General features: G+C 44.5%; 1 protein-coding gene across 4 annotated transcripts in view; it reads left to right on the top strand.

Annotated features, from left to right (window-relative positions):
• The first annotated feature begins 6,294 nt into the window (after window positions 1-6,294).
• Window positions 6,295-26,227, top strand: part of ATP13A2 (ATPase cation transporting 13A2) — a 650,312-nt gene continuing 630,379 nt past the window's right edge. The window contains exons 1-2 of one of the 4 annotated variants that reach the window (XM_085608574.1): window positions 6,295-6,614; window positions 10,353-10,433. The gene's annotated coding sequence lies outside the window, so the exon portion shown is untranslated. The remainder of the gene's footprint in view (window positions 6,615-10,352; window positions 10,434-26,227) is intronic. The other 3 variants (XM_085608571.1, XM_085608572.1, XM_085608573.1) reach the window with 3 other exon arrangements.

Consider the following 26,227-nt stretch of genomic DNA (forward strand, 5'->3'; position numbering starts at 1 on the left):
TGAACAAGCATAATCGGAGCCTCCTGTCCTGACATAGAATTAAAAATTTGCGAACATACGTGACAAGAATTTTCAATTCTATTAAGGACAAGGAGGCGAGGATTATCCCACCCATTATTTTTTCTGATGTATATATATTTAGCATTTATACTGATGTTCTTTGAATATGCATTATTATTCTCATAATTCATTGTTCTCTAATGTTTCCCCCCCTATTGTATTTTTACTCTTTATTGGATGTGTTTTACGGCAGTCTGTCTCTTTTCAGGTTCTGACCCGAAGTGACGAGGTCCTGCTTTATCTGGGTTTTTCTTCTGCATCTGATGTCCTTCTGTTTCCAAACCTTGTGGCCTTCCAGCGCTGCGTTCTTCCATATGGTCTTCTGCCGTTGCTGATGGTTTTTTCTTCCGGATGGTCATCGTGATTCTTGAACTTTTATCCTTTATTTGAACTGTTCTCCTCACCAAAGAAAGAGGATGTTGTACTTGCTATGTGACCTTTTATACTATGGTCTCTATGGTTGTTTACGTCATACCCCTGTGTTTATGGGTACTGTAGTTTTTTCTCTTTGCATATACTGTATTTTATTGGCTGCTGAGCATTTCTAGTAAAGAAATGAGAAAGCATAATCCTCGCCTCCTTGTCCTTAATAGAATTGAAAATTCTTGTCACGTATGTTCGCAAATTTTTAATTGTTTGACTTGTGCTGAATTTGAGTTGGTGTGCGTCAGTTAAACAGGCATTTTGAACAAACGGCCAAGTTGATTATATAAAGAATGAAGATGTACCTCAAATCCGGCAAGCAACACAAAATGAGATCCACGATATTACACTAGCATGGGCAGAATACGTAATGCACATTACGACTATGATGACCTCGCTTTGTGTCAGAGACCAATTTTCCACAATCCAAATACACTCCAAATACGCACTGTAGATCACAACAGATTACGGTATTATAGGCAGAGAGAGGCCCACACAGCAAAAGTCCAGCCCATGTAAGCTTGACAGATCCCTTGAGCCTTAAAAAACTGACAAGCGCTTACATTATGTAACCCTACAGCTGCCGGGAACAGTCACAAATCAAAAGGGTTGTCAAATAAAAACTTGTACACAGCCATGGAGATCCTGTGTGAACCTTGTACATACTCATGTTGATTCAGCAACAAACATGCCACAGATGACAGTTAAGCACTTTAAAATTCTCCATCTGTGCAGCAACTGCACGCAGTTTGTTGTGACTTCTTGAAAACACGTAAAAGGTATCCCAAGAGGTTTCTTTACCTTGAAGTCACTGTGGTATTTGTAGAAAAATGTGGCTGGAACACCAAATCTGGCTGTAGTGTAACTACTACTCCAACTCACCAAACGTTTGTAGAGGACGCTGTGGCTAGAACACCAGATAAGGCTGTAGTGACTACTCCTCCAACTCACTGAACCTTTTGTAGGAAACGCTGTGGCTGGAACACCAACTGTGGCTGTAGTGACTACTCCTTCAACTCACAGTTCCTTATCCATAGGAATATTTCCAGGCGGGTGGGGCCGTCCGTTGGCAAGGACACTGGTGGGGCTGGCTTGCCTGTTGCTTCAAACAAGATGCTCTTTACTTTGTTACGGTTGATTTCTTCTGTCTTGTTACTCAAGTCCCTTGTAGACTCTAGGTTTCTGTAATTCCTTTTAGTTTCTCTTGGCTTCTGTACCATCTTCAAGTACGCTTGAGTCCAGGTCTGCTCATCACCAAAATAAATGTTGTACCCTGCACATAGAGACAGTGGAAACCATGTTGTATATTTCATGTCGTCAACAAAAGGGGGGCACTGTTCCAAAGTGAGTGATGCAGGAGGTCAAACACTCACTCCAAGGAAGAGAAAAGGCAGGGGGAGAGGAAAAAGGGAAAAGAAGTGCTAGGTCTCGGACTCAGTGAAACGAGTGAGTGAAGGTTTGAGAAAAGACAAATCTTGTCTCTTGTTGCCCTCATACAACCCGAAGCTCACTTCAAGCAGGCGTCAGGATGGGGCAGGTTTCTTGAGCCGACAGCCGATTCAAACCCCCAACAAGGTGCAGGCACCCTACGCCTCTAGCTTATAGAGCACTCTTAGGGCTCCCTTAGGTCACGATCAAATGGGCAGGTCTGACTATTTAGTCGCAGCCACTACTTATTATTCTTAAGGTAGTGGCCCCCATTGATCATTTAGAGGGCTAATGGTACCCCTCTAATATTTGTATTCACTTTCGTGCACAACACCACTTTCACCTTTAATTCTGGTCCTGGTGAAACGCCAGGGATCTTTTGGACCAAAATAAGTGTGAAACATGTCAACCTTATAAGTTACCTCGGTACATTGCGCTTTTGTTGGTAACTCTGAACCTACGGGTTTTTTACTCTGTCAAGGGTACCTCCCTATTAAAATTTCTTCTGGTAACCCTGCAGTTTTAAACTCACTGCACGCACGAAATCACTCTATACCCAAGACTCTATCCACACACCCACATGCACCCAACAGCAGTTCTCTAAAAAGATCTCCGCTAAAGTGACCCTTTGGGGGACCCGTAGGGCACTGCACCGCCGGCCCGACGAGGAGCAACTGCCCAATGATGAAGCATGACATCCTTCGGGGTGTGTGAGGGCAAAAAGAGACAAGATTTGTCTTTTCTCAAACCTCCCCTCACTTGTTTCACTGAGTCCAAGACCTAGCACTTCTTTTCCATTTTTCCTCTCCTCCTGCCTTTTTTCTTCCTTGGAGTGAGTGTTTGACCTCCTGCATCACTCACTTTGGAACAGTGCCCCCCTTTTGTTGACTTCAAGGTTAGTTTGGAGCACGGGCACTGGACCATTAACTAGCTTCTGGTCCCCCCTCCTTTTTTGACTTTGTATAATTCATGGCTTTATTGGTTCCAGTTCAGGGTAGTATCTATCTCTGTCCAGCCAGCTCTAGTCAGGTACTAGCCATGTACCATCCCCACCAGGAGCGGCCTGCCTAGCTGCTCAGCCCATCTCCAAAGGTCACCACTCATCCACAAAGGTACCCAGGCATTTCATTCATCACAGTCACACCAACATTCCGTTACCATCTCTCACTCTGGCTGAGCAGCTAGGAGGACCTAGGCTGATTACATATAAATGCAATACTTAGGATATAACACAGAGCCATGACTTTAATGTGGTTAGGTACCTGAGGCCCGGCTTTAATGTGCACTGCAGCCAGAGCCTGAGGCAGGGACTGCTCTGCATGGTGCCAATTTGTGTTCACTATTGTGAGTGAAGAAACCCAACTTTGAGGGTGGCACTGTATAATGCAGGCTCACTGGCAGCACAGTGAGCACAGCACTGCCAGCAGCCAGCACGCTTGCTCCAACTCGAGGCATCTTGTGCAACGCAGTGCTGCCGTGTATTATGCCCAATAAATGCATGACTAAGCATTTTAGTGCCGTAAAGAGGACCATCACGCTAAAATGCGTTAGGCTAACCACTGATGTCTAGTACTTGGCAGAGTTGTGCCTCCAGCCCTGCGTAATAAAAAATGATTGAGTGCTTTTAGTCCCCCCCCCCTGCTCCCCACACCTGTTACCCAACAGTACTAATTTATCAACCTAAGAAGGATAAAAGGCTGTGTAGAGGCCACACAGAATTTGAAACTGTGACCATGAGCTTGAACACAGGCCCATATAGTTAGCGCATTACTGGGCACTAAACCACCAGACTGTGCTTATATCACACTCGATGTGCTGCCCGTCGCTTTCCGTTGGAGTACTGGCTGCAGTATTAAAGAAACGTTAAGCTGAGCCTCCGTGAGCTCTAGGGTGACCAACCGTCCGTAAATTTCACGGACAGTCCGTAATTTCGGCCGTCTGTCCGTTGTTCGTGAAGGATTCTTTAACGGACGTTATTTGTCCGTAATTTTAACCGGGCACCGATCGCACCACCCTAAAGCTGCCACCCACCTCCCTTCTTGACTCCGATGCTGTACCAAAGCTAAGATACCCAGCAGCATTGGAGAGGCACAGCGGGATGGCAACCCTCACACCTTCCGCCCTTGGTGAGCTGTTAAGAGGTGTTTGAAGGTGACTGAGAGGGAGGGGCTGCAGCTTCAGGAGCAGGGGCATCTATTCAGATGCAAACAGCCCTGAATGCTCATGTCTCTGCAATTTAGAGGGGTCTCACACATTCCCTTTCTGCCCAGGGCCCCAAACATCCTAGCACCGCCCTGATTACACCGAAGCAGCACGTGGTTCTCTTTACAGAGCTTAATTACTGTCACTAAATTGTAAGCAGACCTCGGTTCTTCAAACATGCAGTCTATAATGTAATAAATGAAAGAAATGGCACAATCGCACCCACACTGATTAACAAAGTATGGAGGACAATCAGTTAAATCAGTTCTCTTGGAGTATCTCCTTTAAGTACTGTACATCACAGTGGGGGATGGCAAAACTAACATTTTGGAAAGAGAGCCTGTCTTCTCGTTGTCTTCCCACCCTGGAAGAGACCAAGATGATACTAGAATACTGCATGACCACCCCTGTGCCCACCCTGGTGGATCATGTTCCCCCTCCTGTGATGGCTCCTGCCCCCCCGGTGATGGCTCCTGTCCCCCATGTGGTGGCTCCTGTCCCCCCCCGCGCCTGTGATGGCGCCTGTCCCCCCCTGTGGTGGATCCCGTCTCCGCCCTGGGTGGCTTCTGTCCCAGTCCTGGAATGGCTCCTGCAGCGAGGGTGAAGTTCTTGATGGGCCTCTTCTCAAAAAGGCTCAGCTCAAAATTAATATCAAAAGGTGAGCGAGTGAGTAAGGGAAGGGATGGGTGGATGGCTGGATGAATTAGTGAAAGGGTGAATGGATGACTGAACGATTGAATAGATGAATAACAAGAGAGAATGGATGGATTGAGTGAGTGGAAGGATGGATGGATGAGAGAAAAGGTAAATAGCTGGATGTATGGGTGGAAGGGTAGCTGGATGGATGAGTTAAAAGGTGGATGATGAGTGAGTGGATGGATGAGTGAAATGATGGATGGATTGATGAATTGATAAGTGCAAGGGTGAATTGATGGACGGATGCGTAAAAGGGTGGATGTAAGGATGGATGAGTGAGTGAAAGGGAGGGTAGATGGACAAAAGGATGAATAGATGAGTGAAGGAGTAAGGGATAGATGGATGAGAGAAAGGATGGATGAGTCATAGGGTCAATGGATGGATTCATGAGTGGATGAGTAGATGGGTGGGTGGATGGATGGAAGGAAGGATGGCTAAGTGAAAGGGTCGATGGAGAGAGAAAGGGAGGATGGCTGGATGACTGAAAGGGTGGATGGGTGGAAGGATGAGTGACTGGGTGGATGGATGAGTAAGTGAAAGGATGGCTGGATGGGTGAGTGAATGGAAGGATGGGTGAATGGATGAGTGTACAGATGGATAGGGTGAAAGGGTGGATGGATGGATAATGGATGGATGAGTGAAGGGATGGATGAGTGAAATGATAGATGGAAGGATACATGATGGATAGGTTTGCAAATGGTTGCATATATTTGGATATGGCTGGGCTTACTTATATACAGGCGCGCAACACCCATTGGGCTCACCGGGCTTCAGCCCCCCGTCATGTGCAGCCCCCCGTCATGTGCGTCAGCCCGGCTGAGATAGCCTCGCGGGCTGGCGTCCGTCTGATTGCAGCCGCACCCGAGTACTTAACAGGTCTTTAAAAGACCATTTACTCGTTAATGAGGCTTTTGTTGTGTGTTCACCCCTTCTTACAGCCACTCTGCCTATGGCTGGAAGACTTAGCCCCCCCGAAATCTTTTTCAGCCCCCCCCCCGAAATCTTTTTCAGCCCCCCCCCCCAAATTTTGCTCTAGTTGCCCGCCTGCTTATATAGTATTGCGCGACCTCCTCTGATGTGTCTGTAAAACGTACCTATTGTCCTGACGTTTTGTCCTGAATTTTGACCTCCTGTCCTGAATTGGTGTCCTGAATTTTGACCCTTTGTCCTGAATTTTTACACTCACCGTCCTGAATTTGCACCAATGCCAGTTGGTCACCCTAGTGAGCTCATTTTGGTATCCCGTGAATTCGTGAATCCCCTCACTCAGCCCGATAAGAGATCAGCTGCATCTGTCTCATTCTGCAGGGCAGAGTTTATTCTCCGAAGACAGCAAGTGATACACGATGTCATGGGGATACCAGATATTATTACACAACAGGCGAATGTGGACAGTTCGTTCCCAAAGTCTGCCTTCTCTCTGCAACTGTGGCCCGCCCCTGAGCAGCGCTTTGCGCCATGTGCACCGAAAGCCGCCCGGCCTTTACCAGCGTCAGCGAGTGTTCGCTTGCAAGCCGCTGTCAACCCCTCCGTCCATGGTACTGTAGCTTCGCGCAGGGTGGCATACCCCAACCTGTGCCCCTGTAGTGCAGCAGCTGGGCGGGCACGGTGCTTGTGCCAGTGTTCTCGCCTCTGCAGCTCCCACCTCCAGACTCTTCCTATCTCCTGTAGTTCACTGTGGAACCGCCCGGGACCGCTATGAGGGGGTGACTTGCTGGGGTGCCTGCAACCGCAAATGATTTGGCGCCTCAATGTTCGAGTTTGGAGGCTCAGGGCATACAGGAGCAGGTGCGTTTACTATTCAGGTATGTTTACACAAAAGTCCACATGCCTCAATAGATTTCAGTATTTGTATACGTATTGTACTTGCAGCGATTTAAGTGCCTGAATTTTCTACATTTGGAATTGGGTGGCGTATGGCATGAATCTGTTGATTTGTATTAGGTGATTTGCTGCATATGGTGGGTCAACAGTTTGCAGAAGTGCTTTCACTTCTGCTTCTTCAGCTAAAACGGCTACAGTTCATTGAGTGGCTGTCACCGGCAGTATTTGCAGTGCACTCTCGTTTCGTGTGGTAAATAGCAGCGCCGCACCGACCTGTCTGTTCGAACGGAAAGCAGCGGCTGCCTGGTCTGGTCTGTGTTTGTGAAGCCGAGGCCGGTTCCGACTGTTATTGTAGTGTGGCGATACTAGAACCCATAACTTTTATTCATTCCGTATGCGATGTGCCAAGCAGCATGTTTGCTGGGTAATTGGAGCATCTCTTCAGCCAGTGCGTCTTGCTACAAATGCCCCCATGAACAATTCCTTTTGTCCCGAATTGTGTTCAAGCTGGGAGAGTGCTGAGGTCACAGCTGGACACTTGCCATACTTCATCTCAGACTCCAAAGTCCATCTAGGAAAACAGATGTGTGCGCTCTGGATGTCACTTTACGAGGTTATAAGATATAAGCTGAGATACGCTGTACACATATTGACCCATTTTAGTCTGTGTTCATTGTGTAGCCTTTATAAAGTTAGGATAATTTATATTAGAATAGTTTTGGTGTGAAAGTTGGGTCTTGACAATTAGCTAAGCAAGCTGAACATGTGCAGCAATGTAAAACTTTGGCATGGCCACCACCTTCTTTCACCCTCCTGATGATGTTAAAATAGAGATGGGAAATTCGAAAGTTCATTTAAAGCCACAAATAAAATAGAAAGCTGGTTGCATGCTGTATGTGCAGACAGGTTTAATCGGCGTTTGCATCGTCTAATTTAAACTTTTTTAAACACTGCTACGTTAATTTTAAAATCGATGTTGTTTCGCTCTAATCTTTCAGTAATTAGACACTCCATCAAATCAACTCAAAATAATGGCTGAAATAGGAGAAGTGAGATCGCGCAGTGGATTCTCTATAACGGAAGAAAGTGTAGGAAGTCTCAAACGATTAAGAAGCAGTTCTGTACATCGTGTCATGGATGTCAATTGGGGGTGGCATCGATAGAAGCGACCTGTACTGCTCTCCAACCCCTGCACTCAGGATTATTAAAGCAGTAGCACGGGCAGAAAATAAGCAGGGTTGCAATAGCAATGCTTACTTTCTGCTCTTCCACTAATTGCGCAGTCTCAAACAGGATGCGATTAAGCAGGGCTTTAAGTGGGATGAAAAAACTGGGGGGGGGGGGGGGGGCGGCACTCAAAATGGCGTGGCCAATGTAATTTAGGGCGTGGCTTAAAACACGTAAACTAAAAATCTGTGCTCAGCATAGTGTGCCACCCGACTTATATTTTGCTGTTTGTCTTTGCATCCAGATATATGAAACAAAAAGTAACCATACCTACAACTAGTCAGGACTATTGGCTTTGTCAATGGTTGTTAGTTGCATAAGATAAATAAGCAGCAACTATGGCTTGTATATGATGTTGAAAAAGCTTCCACTTAAAAGCCCTAGTGGCACCAGGACAATGTTGCTGCTCCTGAGTTTCAAAAAAGAAGGGCGACCCAGAGAGAAATTGACTCGCTTTAAAGGATTTCCCTTCCCATACAACGCTCACCTGGCATGACGTCACGCCGTTTCTCCACTAGTGAGAAGTGACCAGTGTGAGCAGCGCACATCGATGTGCGTGTCACTGCAGTCCGGAAAAAAAACGGACCGCCTGTGCCAGGGCACATAACAGAGCCCGATTGAGACCCGTTTCGAGGCCCCCCTTTAAAAAAAACAGCCAGTGCTCAGCACCGGCCCACTTAAAGCTCTGCAATTAAGGTCTCAAGAGTGAGACAGATGGTCAAGTTTTGGGTGCCAAAGTGCGAGTGTTATATCCCACCCTCTGCTTTTTATATAGCGCGAATTTGACCCGAAATCATGTTTCAGAGCGCTTTACACGAGGACACATTCACTTTTGATGGGCGGGGGAGATTTAGTTATTTGCCCAGAATCACAGGCTGATGAGCTAGTGGCCGAGACTCGAACCCAGCTCCCCAGATTTGAAGTCGACCGCCCTAACCGTTAGGCTACATCCTCTCTTGTAGGGTGACTTGACATCAATGTATGGCGTGCCACTGTTTTATGAACGATTCATGTTGAATTCTGTTGCCCTACATAATATAATTCACAAAAAGGTGAATGAGACATACACAGGTCGTCATTGGGAGATTCCCTAAATCTGGGAGATCCTGGGTAGGGTCTCCCTGAATTGGGGAAACTCCAAATGGTGACCTGTGTATGTCTCATTCGTCTTTGTGTGAATTGTATCATGTGAGGGAGGCTACGAATGACAGCCCACTTTTCCCGCTCAGTCACCTGACCCCCTATTGAGATTAGGTGTAATTTGTTCAAGGGCCCTAATACATTTTATGTCAAACTTTCAATAACCCATCCATTTAAACCTATTATGTATAAAGGCAGGGCTTTAAGTGGACCGGGTCTCTCCAGGTCTCAGACCTGCGAGTAACTTAAAATGGACACTGAAACGGGTCCCGATTGGTCCCTAAAATCACATCAATAACTTTACTGGCAAAAAAACAGATTGATTTCTGATGAATACAAGAAACGTAAAGGTAATCCATGTCAGCGTGTTAGTTCATGTTTATGTTTTACTGAATCTTACCTTCTCTAAGAGTGCTAGTGATTTCGAGGGTGTTTAAGTTCTGTATTTGTTTGCGTGTAGCATATTACTCTTGAGAAGTGCATATGTTGAACTGAATCACCTCCATATGTTTATAACAAGCTACGATTGAGAACTCTGGAGTTGAGTCTGAAGGCAGTGTGAGTTTCTGACAGCGCCTGCCAGTAGGTCAAAATGGTCTTCAGAATACATAGTCATCCAGTCATTTGTGTCTCTGCAGACCACACAGAGCAATGGTCACATATTCCAGTTGCAGTTGTGTTTCTGTGAAAATACGTGTAAAGGAGATAAAGAGTTGTCGAAGTATTGGCAAGGTGAATGTAAAAGAAAATGCAGGGCTTACATGTGAGTGGGTGCATTGTGTGTTTGAGGGGTGGTGTAGTGAAGGAGATCTGAGGAAGTGCATTCAGGAGAGAGTGAAAACAGGGTACTGAAGAGGAAAGGTATGAGGTGTAAGTTAAGCAGATGGATGAGATGTGGCAAGAAAAAGTGCATACATTTCTAACATAGAGTCAACATAAGCAGAGTGGGCGAGACACCCTGAACACCACTACCCCTTCTACAAGCCGCTGAAATGTTTAATTCACATTTGCACAATTTAAGAATTGAAACATTCTCAATATTAAATATTTGCAACCAAATCATTCTTGTTACTAATTTATCTTAAACAACTGTTAAAATGCCAGTAGTACTGGCTGGTTTTAGGTGTATGTCAGTTGTTGTGTTCTAAAGGTGGATGCAATAAGAGAAAGCTCGGCGAGGAACAAAAATACTGGTCGTGTGGCAGACTATGGGAATCACAGAAATGTAGTTGACATGTTTAAGCCACGTCCTTATCTACATAGGCCATGCCCCTTTCACAGACCCCCACTTTTTTATCCACTTGAAGCCCCGAATACAGTGTAATTCAACTACCATGATATTGTTTCCCCAGTCTGCCACCAAAGAAGCACTATTGAAATGTAGCTGAGAGACCAGAGCACCATGGAGCAAGTAATCGGAATTTTATCATAAGGTAAGTCTAGTTACAACTTCCTTTCTCCTGCTTGATGTCAGTTATCATGTACACCACTGTTAGGCGTGCTCTGCCTTGTTGTGGAAGCCCTAAAGAGACAGGTAGAGCAGCGCGGTAATACACAATTGCACACTTCACTGTCCAGTCACCTTAAAAAGGGACCAGGAAGTCAGAAGCAGGCTTTGTCCCCTAACTTCCAGGTGACGGTGCACCAAGAAACCCCACAAAGTGTGCACATTTTATTGTTCTCCTTTGAGTCTGTGTTATTGTCCTGACTATCATTATAAGAATAAAGCATAAATGTGTTTTTGATAACACTTATCTATTTTCTTTTGGGAATTGGCAGACAACTGCTTTAAAATGTGATTTGTGTAGCAGCCTGCTAGCCCCCCCCCCCCCCCTGCGGGGACTATGCCCGAGAAATACACCTTTGTTCATCCTCTGACCAGGCATGGCCAAAGGCTATATAATAAAAGGGTGGAGACCGCTCAAGGTCTTCCTGGTCCACATTGGTATACCAAGCATGTCTGTGTGTCTCTAGATGACTGCCTTCCTTGCAGCGTTGGCCTAATTCAGCGGGCCCTGACATCACCTGGGCAGACCCCAGTACATTGTCGATGAGGGCTCACAATGAAGGCCCCGCTCTTCATTCCTACCTACAGGGGAGGACGCCCTTCACCGACCACGCGGCTGGCACGCTTCCTTCTCACCGACATCCCCCACGGAGTGACTCACCTGTGCATGTGTGACACGCTGCTCCACTGGCCGCTCCTCCTGAGCCTCCAGTTGATGAGCAACACGTTGGCCCCCTCCGTGACCCTTCAAGTTGCTGCTTGCCGTCACCTTTGACTTCCAGGTACTGGGCCAGGCCCTGATATTCATTCCAGAGGAGGAGTGAATGCAAAAGAACATCCTCGAGGCCGATACCTTCCACTGGCTGACTCTAGGGCACTGCTATTGCCTATGGCAGCTTAACAAGACACAGTTCTGATAGAAAAGAAAAAATATATATAAGATATAAAAAAACTTTTCACCAAGAGGGGAGAAATTATAATTGTTAATAGCCCTGATCTTGAGTTGCAACATCAATCGTGGGTACAACCAATTGAATTTGAAGATCACAGTACTGGCCTCCAATCTCTCACAGAATCCCAATTCCTACCCATTAAAGCGCAAGTTTGCAGGCACCAAGCCAACCCACTATGGCAGATAATGCCAATGCCGCAGCCCATCATGGCCCATCAAGGGACCGGCTGTCCCCACAGCACATGCTTGTAGGCATACTGCAACCATTCAGCGAGCTAGCTGACCCGATACTGCGTCACTGCACTGGAAGACATTGGTGGACAAGCTAGAGAACTATTTAGTCGCAACCTGTAAGATCCATGGGACCATCAAACGCTCCCTCCTGCTTCACTACGCAGACGAGGAGATTTATAAACTGTTTGAACACTTACCTAACACAGGCGCCTCCAATGACTACGACGCTGCAGTGCAGGCGCTCAATGCCTATTTTGATCCACATTTGAAACTGGACTTCGAGCGCTTTAAACTTTGGCAAGCCAGACAGCGAGAAGGCAAATCCATAGACGCCTATTACACGTGTCTGCGGGGTCTTGCCAGCCGTGCACTGCAGATGACTAGCCGAAAGAAATAAGAGCAGAAATTATCCAAAGGTGCAGGAGCAGAACCCTTAGGGCGCGATTATGAGTTTCACGGTGCGGCGGCGGGATCTCTGCTGCCCCACTGCCAAACCGGCACGAGGACCGCCTGCCTTATAATGACTTTTTTAGTCATTGGCAGGCATTTCCTTTGCCATTGGGCGGTGCCTATAGAATAGGCAATGCAATGGGTACGCCAAAGGAGTTCCAGCATGGCATTGACTGAAAGCCTATGCTATGCTGGAACTTCTGTGCATGCACCCAGGGGGCACATGTTATGCCCCTCTGTGTGTATCCACAAGCTGTGAGGCGCAAGGGGGCCCTGCAGGCCCCCCTTTCTTTCCTCACTGCCACTGTTTTCATGAAGGAAAGAACTACTTGAAATCAGTGGCGGTGATGAAAGTAGTTATATGCTTGGCGCGACTGCTGCATATAGATATCTCTGGATTGCCGCACGACTGCCAGAGAACGGTGGTTCTCTGCCGGAGTAGGCAGTCCCATGGTGGCACGACCGTTAGGGTTGTAATGTGGTGGTCACAAGACCACCACTGGCGCACCACCATGAGTCTGGTGGTCCTTGGACCGTTGGACTTGTAATCGGCCCTTGCAGGCCTGCTCCTTCGACAGCCAGAAATCAGTCTGGACAACATTCTGATCATAGCCAGGTCTCATGATCTGTCAATGGCCAGAGTTTTTGAGATCGATCTCATCATTACACAACAACCCGAAAAGGCCCCCACCATGAAGTTAGAGCGTGCTGACGCCATCTGCTCTCCCGGGAAGCACAACAAGCTAAAAACCAACATTTCCTCTTAGCAGAGACCCCAGTGTCGGTATTGTGGGCGAAAAACAAACTGTGGCAAGCTGAACCACTTAGCGAGCGTGTGCAGAGGAGGGCCAGAGGGAAGAGCTACCAGGGGCAGACGGACCCCCACTAAAGCTCTACGACAGCAGATGCTGGAAAAGCCCGAATCTCAAAAGTCCATGAGATCGTCGCAACGACACCAACATGAGTTGGAAGACTCATCCCCTGATGAAGAGGAAGCATTCCTCATCTCCTTAACCAACGATCTTAAACACCACAGACTGCCACAGCCCACATGCATAGTCCAAATTGACGGCTCCGATGTCAAAGCCCTCATAGACACTGGTGCATTGGTGAATGTGAACAATACCTCGGACCAAGGCCGCCCCTGTCTCTGACGAACACCAAAAACCTCACCTATGGCAGCCAGTCCCCGCTGCCGCTGAAAGGGCGAATGACAGTCCGTGTATGCTCAGGAGACCAGGAAATGAGGGCCATGTTCCACATAGTGGACAAAGAAGCCAATACCTTCATCAAGAGCCACATGGCGGAAGATCTCAGGTCTGTCTCTTTCGCCCGGAATGTGACAGCCTGCCAAGGTGATGACTCTTGAACCAATTCTTGGAGCTCTTCAAGGGACTAGTGCCTCAAGGCTCAACGATAAAACGACACATCTGACCACTGATCGAGGAGGACCTGGAAAAATTGGTGCAACAGGGCATCATCAAAAAAGTGTCTGGGCCGACACCATGGGGTTTCGCCATGATGATTACGGAAAAACCGAAGCAGCCAGGGAAGATCCACCTCTGCATCGACATGCATCTGCCAAAGCAAGCCATCAATCGAGAAAGGCACATAACGCCCACAATGGATGACCTAGTTGCTGACCTGAATGGTTCAAGGCGGTTCTCCAAATTAGATCTCAATGCAGGATACCACCAATTGCTGCTCTCTTAGGAGAACCTGGAGTTCCTGGGGCTGCGCAGCTACAGACAGCTGAATTTAGTCATCTCCTCTGCAGTAGAGGTGTTCCAGGATGCCATCCGAGAGATGCTGTCTAGCCTCCAGGGCATCATGAACGTAAGGCACTCGGTATGAAAGAAATTTGTGAAGCCGCAATGACTGACCCGGTGCTGGTGAGGGTACGGAATGCTCTACAAAGTGGTTCGCGGCACTTCTTTCTACATGATGCCAACAGATGGCAAGGCAGAGACTGAATGGCTCAATCAACAGAAGGGGGGGCCCAAAAAACAAAAATAGAGGTAGAGACAATGGGGAGACTAATTCAAAACAAACGGAGAAAAACTCTACTCTATTTATCAAAAAAGTACACAGTATCAATAAATATCTTTAGATGCAAGCTAGAGACACACAAAGGAAAAAGAACAAAGAACATACAATTGTATACATATATAAGTACACACACAGCTTTGATTGAAATTTTATACAAATATTTATTGCATTGCTTTAGATAAATGATGTAAATAGATATAATACATTAAAGGCTTTTAGGTAAGACAAATTTCAGAAAACAAAAACAGATTCAAAAAACAGATTAAAAAAACACAGGTTCCCACTTCAAAGGAGGAAAAATCTAATCATATACACATCCATTCACAACCAGTCACACACATTCATCAAGATATATACAACTGTGCTGTTTATGCAAAAACTGAATGAGTGGTAAACCCCAAGGGCCCAGCCCTCAATGAAGTCTTCACAAAATTACTCAAGAACACAAATGAGTATAGAAATTCTAGATGGAATAAAGATTTCAGAGGAAGACAATATGTCTGGATGTTGAGTCAAATATAGAGGGTCAAGAGGGAGGGGCTCTTGTGAAAAACGCCGACGCGCGTTTCGGTGAAACAACTCCGAGGAGCAGAGAACCACCTTCTTCAGGGCGAAAAACAGAACCACACAAATCAAAGAAGGGACCTGAAATAAAAACAAAGGAAAGTAACGTATGTACATAAGGAAAACTGAAACATACCAATGAAAAATAATTCCTGTGTGTAATTCTCACAAAGAGTATCTCAGCTGCATCATAGAAATGATATATACTATAATGTAATTAAAAACAGGAGATTAAGCGTGAGCACTGAAGGTAAGAACAAAAAAGGAGAGATGAAACAGATGAAACATACAAGAGTAAAAGAAAGACAAGGAGAATGTAGATGCACGTAAAACAAAACAAAAACGAATCTTCAAAAGACCAATAAGCAGACAAACATTATTTAGAACAAAAAATTACCTGCGTCGATAGAAGAAACAAAAATCGGCAAGATAACTTCTACGAGATTTCAGAGTGACTTTAGCGATTGCAAGCTGGACCAACAAAGAAATAATAGTATATGTAGACAACGAATATATATACAGATAAACTGGCAAAGGAATAAATACAACCCTGAAGGTATTTACCAGGATAGAGTACACGTCCAGGAAAAATCAGAGGTAATAGCACCGCTAGAGACTCAACACGCCAAGAATTTCAGAGATTCAATGCAGGCGGATAAGCAGCAGCGAAGGAACCTGTTTCTTGTCGAGTCGCCGCTAATGCAGAAAAAGAAGAAAAAGAACAAGATAGAAAAATCGTAAGGCCAAAAGTAAAATCCAGGTCTAAAGTATTGTGTAAAGTTTTCTGTCTCGTGTTCGTTTCGTTTTGTTTTATTGTTCTAGCATATTATCGGCCATTTGCCGTTTCGCCAGTTCCCCGCATCAATCGATGAATCTGGCATACACCGTTTAGTATTTCTGCTTTCTTTCGCACGGATTTAATGACGTTCCCTGGTGTTTTTTGTAAATAGGTGAGTTCAGACCCTTACGATACTTTAGACCTGGATTTTACTTTTGGCCTTACGATTTTTCTATCTTGTTCTTTTTCTTCTTTTTCTGCATTAGCGGCGACTCGACAAGAAACAGGTTCCTTCGCTGCTGCTTATCCGCCTGCATTGAATCTCTGAAATTCTTGGCGTGTTGAGTCTCTAGCGGTGCTATTACCTCTGATTTTTCCTGGACGTGTACTCTATCCTGGTAAATACCTTCAGGGTTGTATTTATTCCTTTGCCAGTTTATCTGTATATATATTCGTTGTCTACATATACTATTATTTATTTGTTGGTCCAGCTTGCAATCGCTAAAGTCACTCTGAAATCTCGTAGAAGTTATCTTGCCGATTTTTGTTTCTTCTATCGACGCAGGTAATTTTTTGTTCTAAATAATGTTTGTCTGCTTATTGGTCTTTTGAAGATTCGTTTTTGTTTTGTTTTACGTGCATCTACATTCTCCTTGTCTTTCTTTTACTCTTGTATGTTTCATCTGTTTCATCTCTCCTTTTTTGTTCTTACCTTCAGTGCTCACGCTTAATCTCCTGTTTTTAATTACATTATAGTATATATCATTTCTATGATGCAGCTGAGATACTCTTTGTGAGAATTACACACAGGAATTATTTTTCATTGGTATGTTTCAGTTTTCCTTATGTACATACGTTACTTTCCTTTGTTTTTATTTCAGGTCCCTTCTTTGATTTGTGTGGTTCTGTTTTTCGCCCTGAAGAAGGTGGTTCTCCGCTCCTCGGAGTTGTTTCACCGAAACGCGCGTCGGCGTTTTTCACAAGAGCCCCTCCCTCTTGACCCTCTATATTTGACTCAACATCCAGACATATTGTCTTCCTCTGAAATCTTTATTCCATCTAGAATTTCTATACTCATTTGTGTTCTTGAGTAATTTTGTGAAGACTTCATTGAGGGCTGGGCCCTTGGGGTTTACCACTCATTCAGTTTTTGCATAAACAGCACAGTTGTATATATCTTGATGAATGTGTGTGACTGGTTGTGAATGGATGTGTATATGATTAGATTTTTCCTCCTTTGAAGTGGGAACCTGTGTTTTTTTAATCTGTTTTTTGAATCTGTTTTTGTTTTCTGAAATTTGTCTTACCTAAAAGCCTTTAATGTATTATATCTATTTACATCATTTATCTAAAGCAATGCAATAAATATTTGTATAAAATTTCAATCAAAGCTGTGTGTGTACTTATATATGTATACAATTGTATGTTCTTTGTTCTTTTTCCTTTGTGTGTCTCTAGCTTGCATCTAAAGATATTTATTGATACTGTGTACTTTTTTGATAAATAGGGTAGAGTTTTTCTCCGTTTGTTTTGAAAGAGACTGAATGGCTGACAAAAATGTGGCGAGTGCACAGTGAGTTAAGAGCTCCGAAGGATGGACTCATCCTGAGGAGACAGTGCCTACTGATATCTGAGTACCTGCAGCATCAAGTGACCGAGCTATCCCCTGGGGTACTTCATGGAAGAACGAAAAGGAAGTCTCGCAAGAGGGAGAAGGTCTGGTTTCCTGGGCTCGAGACCATGGTCAACTACCTTGTGAGACAGTGTCCATCGTGCCAGCTTACCAGTGCCCAAGAAGCACCAGCACTCATCATAACAGAAGAACCATGCCCCTCACCATGGTCACAAGTGAGCCTTGACCTAGGCAGTTTTCCGGACAGGAGAACAACAGTAATTATCGTCGATGGATACTCCAAGTACCCCCTCGTTGAAGTTGTAGACTCCGTAGCCTGCTAGTGCTGGAAAAAGCCTTCTCACTCTCTGGCCTACCCGAGGAGATAAAGATGGGCAACAGGCCGGCTTTTCAAGGCTCCGAATTCCAAGATCTCCTAGGACAGTTAAAACTCCAGCACCACCGAATCACGCCCCAATGTCCGCAAGCGAACAGAGTTGGAGCGGTTCATGCAGACACTCAACAAGGCTCATAGAATCACTGTGGTTGAAGGGTCAAACCCTGAAGTTGCACTCCTGAAATTTCTGTGATAATATCACGGAAATCCACACTGTATCACTCAACGCTCTCCATGGTCGCTGATGCTCAATGACCAACGCCGGGACTCAATCCCAGTCCACACGGAGGGGACTTCACCAGAATATAACCATAAGAATGCCCAAGATTGACGCAATCTGAACAGCCTGAGTGCCAGCCTCAAATGGCGTGCCAACTCATAAGTGATCTCACCCAGAGACCAAGTTCTGCTAAAAGACCGCTGACCAGAATGCAAATTCCAAACACCTTTTGAACCAGGGGTTTAGGCAGTCACTCTGGTAAACGGGATCATGGTCACGGCCCGTAAAGGAAGTGAACAGGTCACAAGGAACGTGTTTTGGTTCCGAGTGGTAGATCTCGCACGTCACATGAAAAAGAAGTGAGAGAGACCGATACCACAAGGGGAAGTCCCAGGAGGACAGAGAGCCAAGAAGAAGAAGGGGGTGGAGATAGTAGATCTGCCGAGGAGAGTTCCCAGCCAAACCTGTGGAAGACCCAACGCTGAGCCTTATTTAAATCAGAATGGGGAATGTGTAAGTTTTCATGTATATTTAGGCGAGAAGTATGTGTATAGCAATTACCTTTATATGAAACACTTGGCCAGCAGTATAGGGTATTCTTTTGACATGTCCAGGGAAGCTGTATGCAAGAACAATGGTTCTGTCGGAGAATGAACGAAATAACTTAATATGTGCTGAATACACTTTTTCAATTATCAAGGACACACACAAAACCAAAGAAACAGGACAGAATCCAAGTCACTTGATAGAATGATATTAATTAATGTATCTAGAGCACCAGAATATTTACAGGGTAAACCAACCAAAAAACACATTCATAGTGAAACAATTGGTGAAACAGTGATAATTTACACAAAGCACATCACATATAACGAATATGTACAATGGACAATACATAAACATAATCAACAAACAGGGTCCTATTAACAATGCATAAGCCACTTTAGGGTTCAATTTTCTTGCTGCATAAGTGGATTTGCATGAGACACATAGGACATGTAACGTCGACGTTTCGACCCAAAGAAAGTGTGCCAATTAGTACGCATCAAAGAGGGTCTTCATCAGGACAAGCGAGGTTGGGGACCTGTAAGCGCAAAGAGTTTGGTGTCAGGGCAGTGTGTGCGTCACATGTAAAGGGAATAATTAATTTCCCAAATACGGTCAATTAGCTCACCTGGGGAACCGACTTAATTATGAGGAAAAGGATTCCTGTTGTCTCTAATGCAGATGGCCAACATCAAATGTGAGAAAAATATTTAACTCCTGCAAGAAATTAAAGAGGAGGAGCTGTAGTAAGGACTCAACAGGCTGCGTGTGGAGATATTTAAAACATACCTGTTTGCAAGCAAGAAGCACGTACCTGTGAGGCGGTGATATATGATTTAGAAGGGAAAGTGGTGCTGTCTCTACAATCGCCACGTACTGTGAACATAAAGGATAGGGGCGTTGTTGAGAAATTGAACAAGGTAATCATCACATAACAAGATGCCTTTGTATGCATCAACTTAATATAGAGAAAAGTGTTACTAAAATATAAGGCAATCAAAGGCCCGTTGTCCTTAAATAAGATCTTGCCAACCGCAAGGCATATTAACCATCCAATGCACGGAGATATAAACTACTGGTTGTGCCGGGCGCGAAAGCGCGACATTAAACATATGTGGTATTGCCGCATATTAGTGTCACTACGTTCTAGTAGACCAAAAAACCATATGCGAGTGAAATCAATTTGATTAAGGGTATCGTGTATTGTTATCATAACGTTCAAGAGGACCAAATGCGAGTAAAATCAATTTGATTAAAGGTATTGCCGTGTATTGTTATCTTAAGGTTCAAATGCAAGTAGAGTGACATTAATAGCAAGTCTTGTTTCGGTTACGGCTACTAAGGTTCAAGCGGTGAACGTGACGGCGGGACGCCGACTTACTTCAAGTCCGTGAATGGACAACTTGTTCCGTCAAAGGCTCAGCTGCAACTGACAGCGAGCGAACGCCAGAGCTGACTATATGACGTAGTGGAGCAGCCGTGGACGTGCGGCAGCCGGAATGAATCAGCAAAAAAGGGGGGAAGACCTGGGATGGATTTTTGAGAGGGCTCGCACGGATTACTTAAGAACAGAGAGAATCTGTGTGTTTTAAAGGAATAACAGAGGTATTATACACGCGAACATGTTCGATACGATTGCGGTGAATGCGGATGTGCTTCCAAAAACCCGGCTTGCCAGATATAGGAATTTACATGTTTCAGTGTTCACAAACATTGGCAGATATAGGAATTTACATGTTTCAGTGTTCACAAACATTTCATATATTACGAGCTAGGTGTGCAGACATTATGAATGGCATTAACCAACATAACATAACAATGATCATGGCATACGGCATATTGAGCCCTATATGTATAATAAGGTGGAAAACCAAAAAAAAAAAATTTTTTTTTAAAAAAACCTTACAGAACACTAAAGTTACAGATATTATACACATAAATATCACAATTAAAGCCAAATCCACATCTCACGTAAATAATGCTGGCATAAGGCACAAATGTTTACGCTGAACAAAGGGGGAAACATACTCAGGACAAGATTACTAGATGAATACCCAGTAATACATCTACTAGAGAATCTTCAAACAGATCAACAATGAAGTTTAGAGTTTGCTCATTTGTAAGTAAGTCTCCTCATGCTCATTCAAACCGGAGTTAGTGGCATCAAGGAGATGGATCCAACGACACTCCTTATAATTAAGAGAAGTGCCCATGTTACCACCCCTTTTGTGTAGTGTAACTTTCTCAAGCACCCACCACTCTAGATCCTGGTGTGTGTGTCTTGTGTTGGTGTAGTGTTCAACGAGTGGAGCCCCAAGGGATTTACATTAGATCCTACTCTGATGTTGTTGGATCCTATTTTTGACTTTTTGTGTGGTTTGGCCTACATATATCAATCTGCACGGACATCTAATGGCATAAATTACATTTTGGCTGTTGCAGTTTGAAAAGTGGTTAAGAGAGTAGGTCTTTCCCAAGTGATCGAAACTAATTCCAACCATGGTGTTTGGACAGACCTTGCAATGACCACACTTGTGATGTCCTTGGATTTGTGGTAGTTGTAGCAGAGATCTTATGTTGGGTGTGGGTGGGGGTTCAAGGTACGAGGATACCACAAAGTCCTTAACGTTTTTAGCACGTTTAAACGCAAACATGGGGGCTTCGGAATAACCAATCTCTGGACCCACCAAATTCCAATATTTCTTAATGACTTTGTTGATCTCATTACTTCTGGTGTTAAATGTTGTAACACAAATTAATCGCTCAATTTCCTCGTTTTTGGGTTGCACTTCAAGAAGCGTTTCTCTAGGTCTGTACCAGGCCCTTTTGCGTGATCTGTTTAGCAGTCCCTTTGGGTATCCTCTTTCTCTCAGTTTGGCAATGAGTATGTCGGTTTCCTTAAAGTAGTCATTTCTTCTTGAACAGTTGCGTCTCAACCTTAAAAATTGTCCGTACGGAAGATTATCCCTTAAGTTTCTGGGGTGATGAGAATTATATTGTAACAAGGTGTTGCGGTCTGTGGGCTTCTTGTATAGAGACATCAGAATAATACCTTCTTCCACTTGCAAAGTCAGGTCTAAAAAAGGTATTGATTCATTGTTATGTGTCATGGTGAATTGAATGTTTTGATTTCGTGAGTTCAACCATTCAGCAAAGGCTATTAGTTGGGCTTCTGTCCCAGTCCATAGCATGAGGACGTCGTCTATATATCTCTTCCACGCCGTGATGTTGTCAATGAAAGGGTTCAAAGCAGAGTAGATGGTACTGTCCTCAAAGTAATCCATATAAAGATTCGCTAGGCTCGGCGCGAATCCGGCCCCCATGGCTACTCCTCTACATTGAAAGTAGAACTCGTTGTGGAAGATAAAGTAATTTTTCTCCATCGCAATTTGTAATAGTTTTACAAGAAAGTCTGTGGGAACCCAATGTGGTCTTGGACGTGAATCTAAAACACTGCTCATAACTTCTATGGCCTCATTTTGTGGTATGCTGGTGTATAGTGAGCATACATCCAGAGTTGCAAACAATTGCAAGGAACGGTCAAATGGTTGGCCTTCAAAAAGTTGGATGGTGTGCGTAGTGTCCCTAATGAAAGATCTTGTTTCCAGAACAAATGGTTGTAAAAAACTATCGAGATATTGGTTCAAGGGTTCCAGGATGGAGCCACAGCCAGACACAATAGGTCTTCCGGGGGGTTTTGATAGGTTTTTGTGGACTTTAGGAATGGTGTAAATAGTCGGAATCCTTGGATCAGTTTTATTGAGGAATTTGCTCTCAGATTCCGCGAGGAATCCCTGTTCAACACCGTAAGATGTGAGATCACGGATGAGCTTCGCAATCTCCTTTGTAGGATCAGATGAGATCTTTTTGTAACTGTCAGGACAACAGAGTTGAGAGTTAATCTCTTTTATGTAATCTTCTGTGTCTTGTACGACCACCGCTCCACCCTTATCCGCAGGCTTTATAACAATCGACCTGTTGTTGTTCAATGTGGATAGTGCAGTTCTTTCTTCTTTAGTGATATTATGCTTGATGTACTTGGTGTTGTTAAGTATTTCCATCACTTCAAACATCACTACTTTCTCATACGCCAAAATCTTATCATTCATTAAGTATGAGGCCGGCGTAAAAGTAGAAGGCGGACGGAATTCAGTTGCAGTTGTATTCTTTTTGTAGCTGTCATTCTTTGCAAAGAAGTATTTTAGGCGAATCTTCCTGAAGAATTGTTGCAATTCTAGTTTGATGTTAAAGGAGTTTGGAATGGAGGTGGGAACAAAAGACAAACCCCTAGCTAGAATGTCGTGTTCTGCTTTGTTCAGAGTGTATTTCGAGATGTTCAATATAGGGTCCTTAACATTCGTGCCAGACACAGTTGTTCCTTGAAGTACGGTTAGGCCTTCCGTATTAGAGATGTTGTCTGGTATAGGAATTACCACCGATAGGTCTGACGTCTGGTGCGGATCTCCCCGTGATTCTGTTGTGCTTGTGCTTGGAAGCGAACTCTGGAGTTGCTCCGTTGGTTCCCACGTGTTTGGTTCCATCGGGGCGGTCGCCCCCAATTCTGATCTCGACTTATCCAAGAGGGTTCCCCTAAAAAAGCCGAGTTGGCTGGTCCAAAATTGTCCTGGTATCTGGTGCGTGGTTGGTAAGATGGACCTTGTTGAAAGGATGGCTCAGGTGGTTGAAAGTTGGTGGCCTCTGTGTATGGGCGAGTATCCGAACTAGTACTTGCTCTTTCAGATTCGTTCTCTGAACCACTCCCGAAGGAAGAGTTTGAGAAGGTAGCGAATCGCCGGGAATATTGTCTGTTCCTATTGGTGTAATACCCCTGCGAGTCTTGAATATAGTAGTCGTCACTCGTATAGGGATATGTTGCCTTTTTATCATACGCTTTAATATCCTTAGCTAGTTTCTCAAGTTTCTTACTTAATGTGATGGTGTTAAATTCGGATGTCGCCTTTTCTGCTCTTTCTAGAGCTTCTTTTGCGTTCTTCAAGCTTCTATCTTCCAAGATCTCTTTCTTTAGTCCCGTTATCTCTAGGATCAGTTTTTTCGCGTACTCAAGGGCGGTTTCCACCCCAAGCACCATCCAGTGGCGAGAACAGTTGTTTGCCACAAAACTAAACCCTTCGCGGAATTTTGGAAGATCAATGAAAATGGCTGGCTCATTACGAACCTGTAGTCCTTTTGGGATGATGTTGGCTTGTAGATATTTGGTTAACAAATGTCCATGTAGTCTTGTTCGGATCAATTTCTTCTCCAGTCTCTCCAGACGGGACAATTTATCATTGAGAGAGGTGTCTATGGGCGTTAGGCCAGTGCCCAAATAGTCAAATTCAGCTTGTTCTTGTATCAATTTATTTATATATTCCTCACTATAGGACAATGTTTCTTTCTCAAACACTGCCCTGACACCAAACTCTTTGCGCTTACAGGTCCCCAACCTCGCTTGTCCTGATGAAGACCCTCTTTGATGCGTACTAATTGGCACACTTTCTTTGGGTCGAAACGTCGACGTTACATGTCCTATGTGTCTCATGCAAATCCACTTATGCAGCAAGAAAATTGAACCCTAAAGTGGCTTATGCATTGTTAATAGGACCCTGTTTGTTGATTATGTTTATGTATTGTCCATTGTACATATTCGTTATATGTGATGTGCTTTGTGTAAATTATCACTGTTTCACCAATTGTTTCACTATGAATGTGTTTTTTGGTTGGTTTACCTTGTAAATATTCTGGTGCTCTAGATACATTAATTAATATCATTCTATCAAGTGACTTGGATTCTGTCCTGTTTCTTTGGTTTTGTGTGTGTCCTTGATAATTGAAAAAGTGTATTCAGCACATATTAAGTTATTTCGTTCATTCTCCGACAGAACCATTGTTCTTGCATACACTATTACGCCCAGGTTCTGAGGGTTACTGGGTTGCCCCATTATCGTTAATGATGTCCAGGGAAGCTGCGTAAGTTTGACATGATCCAATCAGTTGATTGGAATATTAAATAAAAATTTAAGAATTATTTATGATCTAGTATTTTTATGGGCTATTTTCTAAACAACATGGTGATAAGCTGTGGATTTCGGTGGCACTGCCTTCCCTTAGTACGAGGGAGGGGTACACCTTTATAAGAGAGGTAGATGTCGGCTGCGAAAGTACCACATTTGTAATCCTCGGGTTCCCGACTCTACATCTGTAACGCTGCATGGCTACTCGTGTTTTTTGACATTTCGTTCCCTATTTCCATCCAATGTGAATATTCATCCCAGTCCCCCACTCCCTTGTCTGGTTGTACCACTCGTCATCTCCTACGGCAACTGTACAGTGAATGGCCTCTTTTGCAGGTTTTTAGGAAATATTTCTGATCTCGGATGTTGTGTCAATGACACATAGTTTCCTTTCTGTCTTGAGCTGCTTTCCCTTGTCAGTAACCTTTTTAGGTCTCGCATAGAGCAGCGCATGCGCTGCCTCTACGAGGCATTAAGTAATCTGTATTACTAGTGAAACTCCACCCATTGTGTGTCTCTTTGTTTTGTCGCTTGCCATTGGTGGAAGCTGGCAATGCTGTTCTTATCTTGCTTATTGTTGGCTGGTGGTCTGATATGTCACTTCCGTTTCTGGAGGAAGCAGCATTGACCAACTACAGTCAACTTACACTGCTGGCTGTTATCTTTTTATTTAAGGACTACTTTTTTTCTTTGCTGCTCGCATGTCACATCTGACAGCTTCCAGCCCTCACCCACGCTGTTTATTTAATATGCACAAGATCTCAGATTATTTATTCATAATTAAATGATGCAGCCCACACCGAGGCTCGAACCCTGTTCTCCTGCTCCAAAGTCGGCAGCGTTGTAGGTTTAGCCACCTCCTCGCACTGTTTACTTTCACTTGTTTAAAACTACCACCCCTCCCAAGCTAGAAAATACCAGCTGTTGTGATCCGTTGGAGCTGCTGCGATACCTCGGGTCGCATGGTCAATGAAGTCTTGAGTTCACTCAAGCAGACCGCAGGCATGGGAGGCATGCGGGGAATAGCGGGGCAGTTGGTAGCTAACATCGCCCGGGCATGGGCTTGCTGCTCTCCTTCCCTCTCGAATATTTTTTCTTTGCTTACTTTTCTGTACATGAATTACTTTTCTCAAAATGTGTTTGGACGCAGTTTGTTTAATTATTTTTACATTCTTGCCTCCGATGACTTGGAACTAATTATCGAGCATCAGAGACGCTTCTGTTGCTGCGATGAAATGTTCTGAAAAGTGCGTTGCTGTGAGCAGGGAGCGGCCATGGCTGACTGCAAGAATGCCTCTGGTCTGTGAGAGGGCAGCGGAGGGCGGAGGCATCTCTGAACTGCTCTGGGTGGGTCTCAGGTTGCAGTCATTGTAAAATTTCTGATGCAGAGGCATCATCCTGTTAATTAATGTCTTGGAGCCACCCTGCTTCCTTGGCGTGGCTTTCAGTTCCCTGCCGCTCCTGGGAATATAAACATCTCCGTAGCTCATCCTTGTGTGACAGCAGAACACTATCACTAACTAACCACAGGCGTGTCAGTTTGAAGCTCAGTAAATAGTCTTTATTACGGTTATCTATCTATACTCCATGATTTCCGCTGTGAAATCGTTGCTTTCCGCTTTGCCTCTTTCTTTCTTTTTCACTGCCTCACTCATTGCCGTACTACCTGCCTCTTTATGGCTGTGGTGCAGCCAGCCAGCCAGCCAGAACAAAAACAAATTCCAGAAACATTTCCGAGTAGTGGACAGCATTCACACAATTTGACGTCCCACACACGAAAACACGCCAGAGTTAGTGCCATGAAAAATCGAGTAGAATGTCCTTTTCTCAAAACCACCCAAATAACAAGTCAATATGTAACTTTTACCTACTTCCATGTACTCTCATTCCTTATATAACTTACTTCA

This window comes from Triturus cristatus, chromosome 1_2 (genome assembly GCF_964204655.1).
Source record: "Triturus cristatus chromosome 1_2, aTriCri1.1, whole genome shotgun sequence".
In the NCBI taxonomy this organism is placed as follows: domain Eukaryota; kingdom Metazoa; phylum Chordata; class Amphibia; order Caudata; family Salamandridae; genus Triturus; species Triturus cristatus.